Source organism: Monodelphis domestica, chromosome 5 (genome assembly GCF_027887165.1).
Source record: "Monodelphis domestica isolate mMonDom1 chromosome 5, mMonDom1.pri, whole genome shotgun sequence".
NCBI lineage: Eukaryota > Metazoa > Chordata > Mammalia > Didelphimorphia > Didelphidae > Monodelphis > Monodelphis domestica.
The window spans coordinates 75,155,422-75,170,935 of NC_077231.1; positions in this window are offsets into that span (position 1 = coordinate 75,155,422).

Genomic DNA, 15,514 nt, shown 5'->3' on the forward strand with positions numbered 1-15,514 from the left:
ATTTTAGGAAAGATACTGGCAATCTGAAAAATATACCAAGAATACCAAATAGAATTCTTAAGAGACTAGGGACAACACCATAAAAAGATCAAATTTAAAAATCTAGAAGTGGAGGAGAGGAGACTTACAAGAGGATCATAGATCTAGAGGTGGGAAGATCCTTAGATGTCAGCTCATTCAACCAATCCTTTTTTTTTTAGAAAATATTAATTCTCTTTCCTTACTACCTCCTTCCCCTTGGGGGAAAAAAAGATTAAACCTTTTTAACAATATATATATATATATATATATATATATATATATATTTGTTAAAAGGGTTTATATATAAAGGGTTTGTGTATATATATATATATATATATATATATATATATATATATATATGTAAGATCCTGATTGAAAATCCTGGTACTATTTCTTACTCTCCACATAATCCTATTAACCTCTTTCATTTTACAAATGAAGAAAATAAGAAATCAGGATTTAAGTCTGGTAGATTGGTGGTTCCATTCCAGAAACTTACATATAGTTAGAATTTAAAATGTGCATTTAATTCTACAATGTATCCTAGCTAACTTTGGATAATTATTATTTTTTTCACTTTCTCTTTATTTGCTCTCTCTCTATCCTAACTTTTCTTTTGACTCTATGGGAATCCCTACAGTAGACTCTGAATCAATTATTCTAGGTATAAAGGCAATTTGAGATTAGCAATACTAGAATTTCAATTTTAAAAATACCTGGTAGTGTAGAAAAACAGATTGTTCAGTCTATGGAAATCAAACCTGAATAAAATTAACTCTGACTTCATTTATTTCCAGCCTGCACAATTATTTGACTGGACTTTCCCTATGATGCACCTGCACAACATCACCCAGTATCTTTGTTGCCTTACACCACTCCTCACCCTACCCCATTCTCAAGGCTCTTGGGTTAAGTTCTTGGGCTGTCTCCATCAGAATCTAAGAAAAGATGGAAATTTGGTGATGGCTATCTCTCCCTCAGGGTGCTTTGCTGCTGGGTGGCTCCAAATTTGTGAACCAGTGTCACTAAAATGACAAGAGCACCCTAAAACAATTGAAAAGTTTGAAGAATGGGAGAGGTTGGATTGAGGAAAGATGCTTTATTTTGAATTTGTTGAGTTCAGAGTGTATATGGGATACCCAAGAGGAGAAACAAAAATTAGGAATCAACTCAGGACTGAAGCCTAAGATGAACCTTGGTGCTGAACATAAAGATTTGGGAGGCACTTGCATGCAGATGATTCAATAGAACCTGATGAAATAGTCAATAGAGAGGATGTAGAGAACATGAAAGATAGAACTGGGTAAAACCTACCGTTAAAGAATATTAAATCAGTGAAACTCTAACAAAAGAGACTGAAAAGTAACTGTATGTAGGTAGGTGACAAAGGGAAGAGTAATGCCAGATAAAATCAGAATAGGAGAAAGTATTTAGGATAATAGGAAGTTCATAGCATCAAAATTTAAAATGAAAAGTTAAAAAAGATAAAGTTTTGAACTTCTGGGTAAGCATGGCTACAGAGTAGACGTGGCTTGCTTCCTCTCCTCAGACCCAATGACACAGATGACCTCAAAAGACTCCCCCCCCCCAAAAAAAAAACAACCATCCTCATAAGAACAGAGGGACCCCTCATTAAGGCGCAGCACTGAAGGTAGGTGGGATTCTGGCATTCCCACAATATAAGAGAATGAAAAGCTGACCTACCCTCCCCCACCCACCACACCTACAGAGCCAGAGTTAAAGTCAGCACTGGCCAGAATCAACAAGTGAGGGAGAGGCACACCAGGACTGAACAACAGGCAGCCCCAGGTCTGGGGACATGACTAAGACCACCAAGGACCTACTCCTGTGAGTAGTAACACTCAAAACCCTGGCAGGCAGGCAAGGGGAACTCAGATCTCGGGCGCCCAGAACTAGCATGCTATAATCAACGAGTGCGTGAAGGCATCCCCTGAAGTGAGCAAGGGACACCTACAGGTCTTGGGAGTTAACTAAGACCACCAAATACCTACACCTGAGAGCAATAACACCTGAAATGCCGGCAGGCAGGGGAGGGCAGACCCTGGGCTCCCCAGGGAAGACAGTGCAGCTACAGAGAACTGAGAATTTGCCCGATGCTAAAACCTTGATTATTAGACCCTTACAATGAGATCAAGCCCTCCTCACTCAAATTTCTGACTGGAAAGGGGAAGAAAAAAACATAGAGATGGCAAACAGTGCTCAGGAACAGCCTCTCAGCACCAAGAAAAGCAGGAAGAATGGGTGACTTTGGATACACTTTATGGAGGGAAAATACAGACTACAGAGGAAATAGAAGAGGCCACACAAACAAATGCTCCAAAACCTTCCAAAAGAAATGGAAATTGCCCACAAGCTCTTGAAGAATTTAAATTGGAAGTTATCAAAAAGATGGAAGCCTTCTGGCAGGAAAAATGGGAAATAATGCAAAAGGAATTCAGCAAACTGAAGGACAAAAACATGCAATTGCAGAAATAGCTTGAAGCCTCAAAAAGCAGGACAGACCAAAATGAAAAGGAAAAACAGTCTTTAAAGATCAGAATCAGGCATCTGGAAGACAATGATCTTGCAAAAGAGCAAGAATTAATAAAGCAAAGTCAAAAGACTAAGGAAATAGAAGATAACATAAAATATCTCACTGACAAGGTGACAGACCTGGAAAACAGAGGAAGGAGAGACAATCTGAGAATCATTGGCCAGCAGAAAAACCAGAAATAAACAGTAATCTTGATATCATAATACAAGATATCATCCAAGAAAACTGCCAGGAGATTCTAGAACAAGGGAGCAAAATAGGCATTGAAAGAGTTCACAGAACACCCTCTACACTAAATCTGCAAAAGACAACTCCCAGGAATGTAATTGCCAAATTCCAAAGCTTTCAAGCAAAAGAAAAAAAAATTACAAGAAGCCAGAAAAAGAGAATTTAGATATAAAGACATGCCATTCAGGGTCACACAAGACCTAGCAATTTCCACACTGAATGACCATAAGGCCTGGAACATGAAAGGCAAGAGAATTGTGTCTTCAACCAAGAATCAGCTATCCATCAAAACTGACTATATACTTCCAGGAGAAAGTATGGGCATTCAACATAAAAGAAGATTTCCAAGTATTTGTAAAGAAAAGACCAGAGCTCGGTGGAAAGTTTGACATCCAAACACAAAGAGCAAGAGAAACATGAACAGGTAAATATGAACGAAAGGGAAAAAGAGAAAAATGTTATCTTTTTCTTTTATTCAAACTATCTTCTATAAGGACTACATTTATATCAAATTATATATATTAATAAGTGGGGAAAATGTAATGTGTTACTCAAAAATTGTATGCATCATTAGAGTAGTTAGAAGAATCATGCATAGGAAAATATTGGGGCATCAAGACTATATGGAGAAAGGGGGTAGGGGAAGAAAGAAAAAGGGAAGGAGGGAGGAAATTGTTGATGGTCCTAAGATATACTTCAAGAAATAGAAAAAAAAATAACTAAATAGAATAATCTTTCTCACACAAAGATACACATGGAAGGGGAGGGGAAGAATTCTCCTATAAAGAAGGAGAGGAGGAGAGTGCTGATTGATATTACTTAAACCTTACTCTCAGTGAAATCAACTCTGAGAGGGAAGAACATCTAGATCCATTGGGATCTTAAATTCTATCTTATCCAACAGGGTAAGAGAGAAGGGAAAATTAAGGAGGGGGAGGGAGTATAAAAAGGGAGGGAAGGAGTGGGGGAGGGAAGTTAACAGACCCTAAAAAACAAACAAATAAAAAAACCCAAAAACCAACCAACAAACAAAAAGGGAACAAAAAGGGAGGGGCTAGAAAGGGAAGCATATCAAGGGAGGGGACTAGGGGGACTGATTTAAAGTAAATCACTGGTTTAAAAGGTTATAGCTAAAGAAGAAAGGTCAGGATTAGGGGAGGATATCAAAATGCCAGGGAATCCACAAGTGACAATCATAACTTTGAACATGAATGGGATGAACTCACCCATAAAACTTAGATGAATAACAGAATGGATTAGAATCCAAAACCCTACTATATGTGCCTCCAAGAAACACACATGAGGAGGGTAGACACTCACAAGGACAGAATTAAAGGATGGAGTAAAACATTTTGGGCCTCAACTGATAGAAAGAAGGCAGGAATTGCAATCATGATATCTGAAAAGCCAAAACAAAAATAGACCTGATTAAAAGGGACAGGGAAGGTAAATATATTCTGTTAAAAGGGAATATAGACAATGAGGAAATATCATTAATCAACATGTATGCACCAAATGGTACAGCACCCAAATTTCTAAAGGAGAAACTAGGAGAATTGAAAGAGGAAATAGACAGAAAACCCATATTAGTGGGAGACCTGAACCAACCACTATCAAATTTAGATAAATCAAATCAAAAAATAGTAAGAGGTAAAAGATGTGAATGAAATCTTAGAAAAATTAGAGTTAATAGACATATGGAGAAAAATAAATAAGGACAAAAAGGAATACACCTTCTTCTCAGCACCACATGGCACATTCACAAAGATAGATCATACACTAGGTCACAGAAAAGTGGCATACAAATGCAGAAAAGCAGCAATAATAAATGCAACCTTTTCAGATCATAAGGCAATAAAAATAATGATCAGTAAGGGTACATGGAGAGCCAAATCAAAAATTAATTGGAAATTAAATATGATACTCCAAAATTGGTTAGGGTTAGTTAGAGAACAAATCATAGAAACAATAATTTCATTGAGGAAAATGACAATGGTGAGATATCCTTTCAAGCCTTATGGGATGCAGCCAAAGCATTACTCAGAGGAAAATTCATATCCCTGAGTGCATATATTAACAAATTAGGGAGGGCAGAGATCAATGAATTGAAAATGCAAATAAAAAAAAATACGTGAAAACACACAAATTAAAAACCCCTAGAAGAAAACCAAACTAGAGATCCTAAAAATTAAGGGAGAAATTAATTAAATCGAAAGTGGCAGAACTATTGAGCGAATAAACAAGACTAGAAGCTGGTACTTTGAAAAAACAGACAAAATAGACAAAGTACTGGTCAATCTAATTAAAAAGAGGAAAGAAGAAAGGCAATTTAATAGCATCAAGGATGAAAAGGGGGATCTCACCTCCAATGAAGAGGAAATTAAGGCAATCATTAAAAACTACTTTGCCCAACTATATGGCAATAAATATACCAACCTAGGTGATATGGATGAATATTTACAAAAATATAAATTGCCTAGACTAACAGAAGAAGAAATAGATTTCTTAAATAATCCCATATCAGAAAAAGAAATCCAACAGGCCATCAAAGAACTCCCTAAGAAAAAATCCCCAGGGCCTGACAGATTCACAAGTGAATTCTATCAAACATTCAGAGAACAGTTAATCCCAATACTATACAAACTATTTGACATAATAAGCAAAGAGGGAGTTCTACCAAATTCCTTTTATGACACAAACATGGTACTGATTGCAAAGCCAGGCAGGTCAAAAACAGAAAAAGAAAACTATAGACCAATCTCCCTAATGAATATAGATGCAAAAATCTTAAATAGGATACTAGCAAAAAGACTCCAGCAAGTCATCAGGAGGGTCTTTCACTATGACCAAGTAGGATTTATACCAGGATTGCAGGTCTGGTTCACTATTAGAAAACCATTCACATAATTGACCATATCAACAAGCAAACCAACAAAAATCACATGATTATCTCAAGAGATACAGAAAAAGCCTTTGATAAAATACAACACCCATTTCTATTGAAAACACTAGAAAGTATAGGAATAGAAGGGCCTTTCCTAAAAATAATAAACAGTATATATCTAAAACCATTAGCAAACATCATCTGCAATGGGGATAAACTCCAAGCCTTCCCAATAAGATCAGGAGTAAAACAAGGATGCTCATTATCACCTCTATTATTAACATTGTACTAGAAACACTAGCAGTAGCAATTAGAGAAGAAAAAGAAATTGAAGGTATTAAAATTGGCAATGAGGAGACTAAGCTATCACTCTTTGCAGATGATATGATGGTTTACTTAAGGAATCCTAGAGAATCAACCAAAAAGCTAGTCGAAATAATCAACAACTTTAGCAAAGTTGCAGGATACAAAATAAACCCGCATAAGTCATCAGCATTTCTATATATCTTTAACCCATTTCAGCAGTGAGAATTAAAAAGAGAAATACCATTTCAAATTACCCCAGAAAATATAAAATACTTAGGAATCTATCTGCTGAGACAAACATGGGAACTATATGAACACAACTACAAAACACTCTCCACACAGTTAAAACTAGATCTAAACAATTGGAAAAGCATTGATTGCTCCTGGGTGGGATGAGCTAACATAATAAAAATGACAATCCTACTCAAATTAATTTACTGATTTAGTGCCATACCCATTGAACTACCAAAAAACTTCTTTATTGAATTAGAAAAAACATAACTAAGTTCATTTGGAAGAACAAAAGATCAAGGATATCCAAGGAAATAATAAAAAAAAAAGGCAAAGGAAGGAGGACTTGCAGTCCCAGATCTCAAACTATACTATAAAGGAGTGGTCATCAAAACAATTTGGTACTGACTAAGAGGCAGAAAGGAGGATTAGTGGAATAGACTTAGGGTAAGTGACCTCAGCAAGACAGTCTATGACAAACCCAAAGACCCCAACTTTTGGGACAAAAATCCACTATTTGATAAAAACTACTGAGAAAACTGGAAGACAATGTGGGAGAGATTAGGTTTGGATCAACACCTCACACCCTACACCAAGATAAACTCAGAATGAGTGAATGACTTGAACATAAAGAAGGAAACTATAAGTAAATTAGGTGAACACAGAATAGTATACATGTCAGACATGTGGGAAGGGAAAGACTTTAAAACCAAGCAAGACATAGAAAGAGTCAGAAAATGTAAAATAAATAATTTTGATTACATCAAATTAAAAAGGTTTTGTACAAACAAAACCAACGTAACCAAAATGAGAAGGGAAGCAACAAATTGGGAAACAATCTTCATAAAAACTTCTGACAAAGATTTAATCACTCAAATTTACAAAGAGCTAAATCAATTGTAGAAAAAATCAGGACATTCTCCAATTGAAAAATGGGCAAGGGACATGAATAGGCAGTTTTCAGATAAAGAAATCAAAACTATTAATAAGCACATGAAAAAGTGTTCTAAATCTCTTATAATCAGAGAGATGCAAATCAAAACAACTATAAGGTATCACCTCACACCTAGCAGATTGACTAACATAACAGCAAAGGAAAGTAATGAATGCTGGAGGGGATGTGGCAAAGTAGGGACATTAATTCATTGCTGGTGGAGTTGTGAACTGATCCAACCATTCTGGAGGGCAATTTGGAACTATGCCCACAGAGTGATTAAAGACTGTCTGCCCTTTGATCCAGCTATAGCACTGCTGGGTTTGCACCCCAAAGAGATAATAAGGAAAAAGACTTGTACAAGAATATTCATAGCTGTGCTCTTTGTGGTGGCAAAAAATTGGAAAATGTGGGGATGCCCTTCAATTGGAGAATGGCTGAACAAATTGTGGTATATGTTGGTGATGGAATACTATTGTGTTAAAAGGAATAACAAAGTGGAGGAATTCCATGGAGACTGGAACAACCTCCAGGAAGTGATGCAGAACGAAAGGAGCAGAACCAGGAAAACATTGTACACAGAGACTGATACACTGTGGTACAATCGAACGTAAAGGACTTCTCCATTAGTGTCAATGCAATGTCCCTGAACAATCTGCAGGGATCTATGAGAAAAAACACTATCCACAAGCAGAGGACAAACTGTGGGAGTAAAAACACCGAAGAAAAGCAACTGCTTGACTACAGGTGTTGAGGGGATATGACTGAGGAGAGACTCTAAATGAACACTCTAATGCAAATACAAACAGCATGGAAATGGATTCAAATCAAGGACACATGTGATACCCAGTGGAATCGCGTGTCGTCTTTGGGAGAGGTGGGGGGAGGGGGAAGAAAAGAAAATGATCTTTTTTTCCAATGAATAATGTTTGTAAATGACCAAATAAAATAATGTTATTAAAAAAAAACAGAAAGCAAAGGAATAGAAGAGTTTTTCCTAAAAATAATAAACAGAATATATCTAAAACCATCAGCTAACATCATCTGCAATGGGGATAAACTGAATGGTTCCCAATAAGATCAGGAGTGAAACAAGAATTCCCATTATCACCTTTATTATTTAACATTGTACTAGAAACACTAGCAGTAGCAATTAGAGAAGAAAAAGAAATGAAGGCAATAAAATTGGCAATGAGGAGATCAAGCTGTCACTGTTTGCGAATGATATGATGATTTACTTAAGGAATCCTAAAGAATCAACCAAAAAGCTAGTCGAAATAATCAACAACTTGAGCAAAATTTCAGGATACAAATTAAACCCGCATAAGTCATCAGCATTTTTATATATTTCCAACACAAGCTCAGCAGCAAGAATTAGAAAGAGAAATCCCATTCAAAATCACCTTAGACAAAATAAAATACTTAGGAATCTATCTGCCAAGACAAACACAGGAACTATATGAACACAACTACAAAACACTCTCCACACAGTTAAAACTAGATCTAAACAATTGGAAAAACATTAACTGCTCATGGGTAGGATGAGCCAATATAATAAAAATGACCATCCTACCCAAACTTATTTATATATTTAGTGCTATACCCTTTGAACTGCCAAATTTTTTTTTTTTACTGATTTAGAAAAAAACATAACAAAGTTCATTTGGAAGAATGAAGGATCGACAATATCCAGGGAAATAATGAAAAAAAAAAACAAAGTAAGGTGGCCTTGCAGCACCAGATCTCAAACTCTATTATAAAGCAGTGGTCATAAAAACAATTTGGTACTGGCTAAGAGACAGAAAGGAGGATTAGTGGAATAGACTTAGGGTAAGTGACCTCAGCAAGACAGTCTATGACAAACCCAAAGACCCCAACTTTTAGGACAAAAACCACTATTTGACAAAAAACTGCTGGGAAAACTGGAAGACAATGTGGGAGAGATTAGGTTTGGATCAACACCTCACACCCTACACCAAGATAAACTCAGAATGGGTGAATGACTTGAACATAAAGAAGGAAACTATAAGTAAATTAGGTGAACACAGAATAGTATACATGTCAGACCTGTGGGAAGGGAAAGATTTTAAAACCAAGCAAGACATAGAAAGAGTCAGAAAATTTAAAATAAACAATTTTGATTACATCAAATTAAAAAGGTTTTGTACAAACAAAACCAACGTAACCAAAATGAGAAGGGAAGCAACAAATTGGGAAACAATCTTCATAACAAAAACCTCTGACAAAGGTCTAATTACTCAAATTTATGAAGAGCTAAATCAATTGTACAAAAAATGAAGCCATTCTCCAACTGATAAATGGGCAAGGGGCATGAATAGGCAGTTTTCAGTTAAAGAAATCAAAACTATTAATAAGCAAATGAAAAAGTGCTCTAAATCTCTTATAATCAGAGAGATGCAAATCAAAACAACTCTCAGGTATCACCTCACACCTAGCAGATTGGCTAACATGACAGCAAAGGAAAATAATGAATGCTGGAGAGGATGTGGCAAAGTGGGGACATTAATGCATTGCTGGTGGAGTTGTGAATCAATCCAATCATTTTGGAGGGCAATTTGGAACTATGCCCAAAGGGCGATAAAAGTCTTACTGCCCTTTAATCCAGCTATATAGCACTGCTGGGTTTGTACCCCAAAGAGATAATAAGGAAAAAGACTTGTACAAGAATATTCATAGCTGTGCTCTTTGTGGTGGCAAAAAAATTGGAAAATGAGGGGATGCCCATCAATTGGGGAATGGCTGAGCAAATTGTGGTATATGTTGGTGATGGAATACTATTGTGCTAATAGGAATAATAAAGTGGAGGAATTCCATGGGAACTGGAACAACCTCCAGGAAGTGATGCAGAGTGAAAGGAGAAGAACTAGGAAAACATTGTACACAGAGACTGAAACACTGTGGTACAATTGAATGTAATATATTTTTCTATTAGTGTCAATGCAATGTCCCTGAACAATCTGCAGGGATCTATGAGAAAAAACACTATCCACAAGCAGAGGAAAAATGGTGGGAGTAAAAACACGGAGGAAATGCAACTGCTGGACTACAGGGGTTGAGGGGACATGATTGAGGAGAGACTCTAAATGAACACTCTAATGCAAATACCAACAACATGGGAATGGGTTTGAATCAAGGACATGTGATACCCAGCGGAATCACGTGTCGGCTATGGGAGAGGTGTTGGGAGGGTTGGGTGGGGAGGAAAAGAAAATGATCTTTGTTTCCAAGGAATAATGTTTGTAAATGACCAAATAAAATAATGTTTAAATGGAAAAAAAAGATAAAGTTTTTAAAAAGAAAATTGAATGTATCTATTAAAAGGCAGTTTTTTTTTAATTGGTCGTGTTTTGTTGGGTTTTTTTTGGTCTCTCAGTGAAGATAGATCTGGAAGTGGGGAAAGAGAGAAGGTGGGTCATTGTGAAAATAAAATAAAATTTAAAAATAAAAATAACCACTGGAACCTTGCAAAGAACAATTTTGATAAACAGATATTGTTACTTTCTTCCATTCGTTTTGTGGTTTCAGGAATGACTTTGTGACTCTGTTTGGGGTTTTCTTGGCAAAAATGCCAGAGGGCTTTGCCATTTCCTTCTCCATCTTATCTTACAGATGAGGAACTGAGGCAAACAAAGTTAAGTGACTTGCCAAGGGTCACCCGGCTAGTAAGTGTCTGAGGCCAGATTTGAACTCATTTATGTCTTCCTGACTCCAGACCTGGTTTTCTATCCACTGTATCACCTATCTGTCCTTCCTTTTCACTAAATATAGAGAGTAGGACAGGATTGGGCCTCCAGTAAAAATCACTTCAGTTAGGTCATTCGATCATATAGTTTCTAGACTTAAAAAGAGAGTGGGAGGGACAGAAAGATACAGAGAAAGAGAGACAGAGAGAGGGAGAGACAAAGATAGGCGGAGAGACAGAGACAGAAGAGATGGGGGGAGAGACAGAGAGAGACAGAGAGATACTATTGTGTTTCATTTTGGTTTGTTTAAAAGAGTCTGAGCAAAGCTATTCTGAAGCTATTTATAAGCAGATGTGCAATAAACTCTAAATATGAAACTCCAGAAATGTTCTCTATATGAAAATCTCCATAAGCGAGTTCTGGTAAAAGCTGTATATTGTCTCTGGTTCTGTCTTTCGGAGTGTGTATACCTGTGAGTGTGTGTGTGTGTGTGTGTGTGTGTGTGTGTGTGTGAGTGTGTGTGTGCAGCTTTGTACTGTCTTAATTTTCTTTTTACAAACTAATTGGTTTCATTCCCGCCAGATTCCTTTTCTATTCGTGTCCCAATATATACACTCCAGCTGGATTTCTGATTACGTGGGGACTAATTCAGAATGAACTTGCCTTTTGTCTATTATTAGTGAGGTAATTTTTTAAAATTATCTTTCCCAAGTGCTGGGGCCTTAGTTGCTAATATCACCTGCTTTGACAAATGGGCTTGTGACTCCTTTAATGCTGGTGACCAATATAAGACATTACCATTTTGAAAGGGAGAGATGGTCTGACTCTGGACCTCTTTCCACTCCGAGTCTGGCTATGCCACTCAAAACCAAATGTTCAGCGTTCCAGAAAGCCATGTCCTATACTCTGGTTTCTCTTCAGTTTGTATAAATCTTTTGCTTTTTTACAGAAAGCCATGTCCTTCTTCAAATTATCCTTGTTTATGTTGTTGGAGAAGAGCAAGCATAAGAGTTTACTTACAGTCTAGTACCCTAGAGGAGACAGCAGAATAAGGTCTGAATCGTGAGATGAGGGTCTGAAAGGAAGCAAAATGGATCTAATGAAAAATCAGGCACTAAAGGGAGGCAGGACAGTCCTATCCTTTTCTGGGGGTGGGAAGGAGGGCTCTGATTTCACACTAATCAATCTGAACATTTATTAAGCAACTACTACGTGCCAGTCACTGTACTAATTGCTGAGGATACCGAAAGAAGCAAAAGACAGTCCTGGGTTTACAATCTAATAGGGGATACAGCACCTGAACTTATATATATATATATATATATATATATATATATATATATATAGAGAGAGAGAGAGAGAGAGAGAGAGAGAGAGAGAGAGAGAGAGAGAGAGAGAGAGAGAGAGAATGATTGAAAATCTATTACCCTAAAAAAAGAACTACATATCCCAAGAGCCCACTGACTTCCTGTCATTACACACTTCCTATAGACAGAGGATAAATTGAGTAGGCGGTCCTACTTAGCTCTTGACTTCCTGTCCTGAGCTTGGTGGGTGGTAAGGTAGGTGTTTGAACTGGCTGATCAGCCATGGGCACATGGTCTTGATTTTGTATCTTTTTTATTTCTTGATGTCTAATGATCTTTAATAAACCTCTAAAATATAATATTTCTATTATTTGAGATTAAATTTTTAATTTTTACTATATATATATATATATATATATATATACACACAAAGTAGGCTTATTGTTGTTTGTCTTCTTCAAAGAGAAATACTGACAGAGTATTATGAGATTTGTCCTTATAAGCATTAGCAGACAGGAAGACTCTGGGCAGGACCAACATCCAGGAGAATCATGATAATGTAGCAAGGTATCTTAGAGAGATTTTGGAACTTAAGTGGATATTCTATAATTGGTTCCCGGTTACTAACTACCTGGTGAAAAGAACCTTTTCGATTGCCTGGGGTACATTCAAAAGGCTTCTCCTTCTCTTGGTTTTAACCTCTTTTCTTCATGTGATTGCTTCTGGTTTGACAGTATTCTAGGTGAGAGATAATGAGGTAAAAAATGAGGCTTGGATCACTGTTTAATCAATGCCAATATGTGGCCTTGGATCTTTTCCTCAGGGTCCTTTCTCTTGTTTTTGGTAAAGGAAATGAGTGTAATCTAATGAGTTTAGAAAGGTCATAAGAATGAGTCATCTGAGGACCAGGAGTCTGGGAGGAGAGCCCCAGATGGGTTTTCAGCCATCTTGCTTTGAGGCTTCAAGAAGTAAGGAGCAGTCTTTAAGATTCAGGCCAGATAAACTGCAAACTCCTATGGAAATTATTTCTCTATCCCTCCAGCTGCTAGTGCCTTTCACCCAAAATTACCTCCATTTTATTTTATATAAATTCAAATCTGTACATGTTTTTTTCTTCTTAGGAACTCCTTAAGGTCAGGGACTATCTCACTATCTCACTTTATTCTTTATGTCTACTTAATAAATGCTTATTGATTGGTTGATTCATTGATATACTAAAATTTCAAGGACATTTTCCTTATTGCCCATTCATATTCTTCAAAGTCACCCACAGATTTCTGAGACCAAAAGATTATTTTTTCAACCTTTTCCCAATTATTTACTTCTGTGATTGAGTGATCTCTTCATCCCATTAGTGTTGTTTCTATGTTGCCTTCCATGATATCCACTTTCATAGTTCTTTTCATTTTTCTCAGTTTTCTAGCTCTTTAATTTATTAAGTTTGAAAGATGCTTCTGCATGTGTGACTCATAAAGAGATTGTTAAGGAATGTCATATTAACAGTTTAGATTTGAAACACATGTACCTTGGAGACTTCATTTCCTCTTCTTTTTGGCATTGTAATCAATAAGCACAGAAATTTTAAATACAATTAATATAAAAGCCAATTAAAAAACCCCTTGAGAAACAAATCAGAAAAGCACTGAAACATGAAATCCAAGCATCTTCTTCTGGGTGATTATTAGAGATAGATCCCAGCAAAGCAAGTCCAGTAAGCATTTCTCAAGCATCTCCTATTCGCAAAATATTGTACTCATCATTGGGTCTACAAAGGAAGAGAATATATATGGGTGTTACAAAAGTCTTGGTATACTTAAATCTCCAACTCCACTAAGTAAGACACTGTTTGTTGAAGTTCTCCCCTAACAATGCAGATCAGCAATTGCTATGCAAATTATAATCTTAGGAAGTTGCCTGGATCACTATAATTGAGAACCTGGTCACATAGTCAGTATATGTCAGATGCAGAACTTGAAATCAGGTCTCTGTGATTCCAAGACTAACTCTTTATTAAAAAAAAATAATAATAATTAAACCTTTACATTCTGTCTTAGAATAAATACAAGAATCAATTCCAAAGTAGGAGAGTGGAAAGGCAATGGAGATTAAGTGACTTGCCCAGGGTCACATAGCTAAGAAAGGTCTGAGGACAGAGTTGAATCCAGAACTCCAGTGTTTATCTGAATCTCTATCCCACTCTTTATTGATCCAGTTCTTCCTGATTCCAAGGTCACTTCTCTATTGTAAGAATTAAAATTAAATCTCAATAATAAAAATATTATATTTTAGGAGATTCATTAATGATCATTAGAAATCAAGGAATAAAGAGGATACCAAAAACAAAACAAAAAAAAATGTGCCCATGGCTGATGAGCCCATTTAAAATTCCCACGCTTAACTTACCATATGAACTGCAAGCCCACGAAAGTGACAAAGAAGACCATCCACTCACTAATATCCTCTGTTTACAGTAAGTACGTAATGATAGGAAGTCAGTGGGCTCCTGGGGAAATGTAGTTCTTTTTTAGGGTAATAGATTTTCAATTATACACTATTCATTATGCCAGTTTGACTATCCCCAAGTAAAAAGAATATATATATATATATATGTGCATATATATATATATATATATATATAGTGTCTGTTTAAAATACCATGACTTAATATAAAAAAATAGGAATGTAATGCCTCCTTTAGATAGATAAACATATTTTGGATCTTCTTTGCCTTCTGGGATTTGTAGATTTCTGCTCATATCCTAAAGCAAGGAAAATATTGCATGGCTGGGGATTGGGGTAAAACTAAAATGAAAAAAGAAAAAACAAGGATATAAGAATATTTTTAGGACTTCCCACACACATGTGGTTGTTGTTTAGTCATTTTTTGCAGTCATGTCTGACTCTTCATAACCCCATTTGGAGTTTTCTTGGCAAAGACACTAGAATATTTTGCCATTTGAGGCAAGCAGTGTTAAGTGACTTTCCCAGAGTCACATAGCTAATAAGAGTCTCAGGCCAGATTTGAACTCATGAAGATGATATTCCTGACTTCAAGCCTGGAACTAACCACTGAACAATCTAGTTACCCAGTCACTCATGCAGAGTAGGAGCTGCTCTGTAGTGTAAGTGATAAACATCATCAGAAATTCCCTTGTTTAATTAAAACTACGGAGAGACTAGAAAGGCAAAAGCATAAAGAAATAAACAGTAAGGGTTGACTGGCTTATTTTTAATCACTGGTGCTCACTCCAGTGACTGGAACTTTGCTGAATAGTTGATACAGATGAGCAAAAGAAAAATCCCAGATCTCAAAGAGGTCATAAGTGAATGAGATGCAATTGGAAC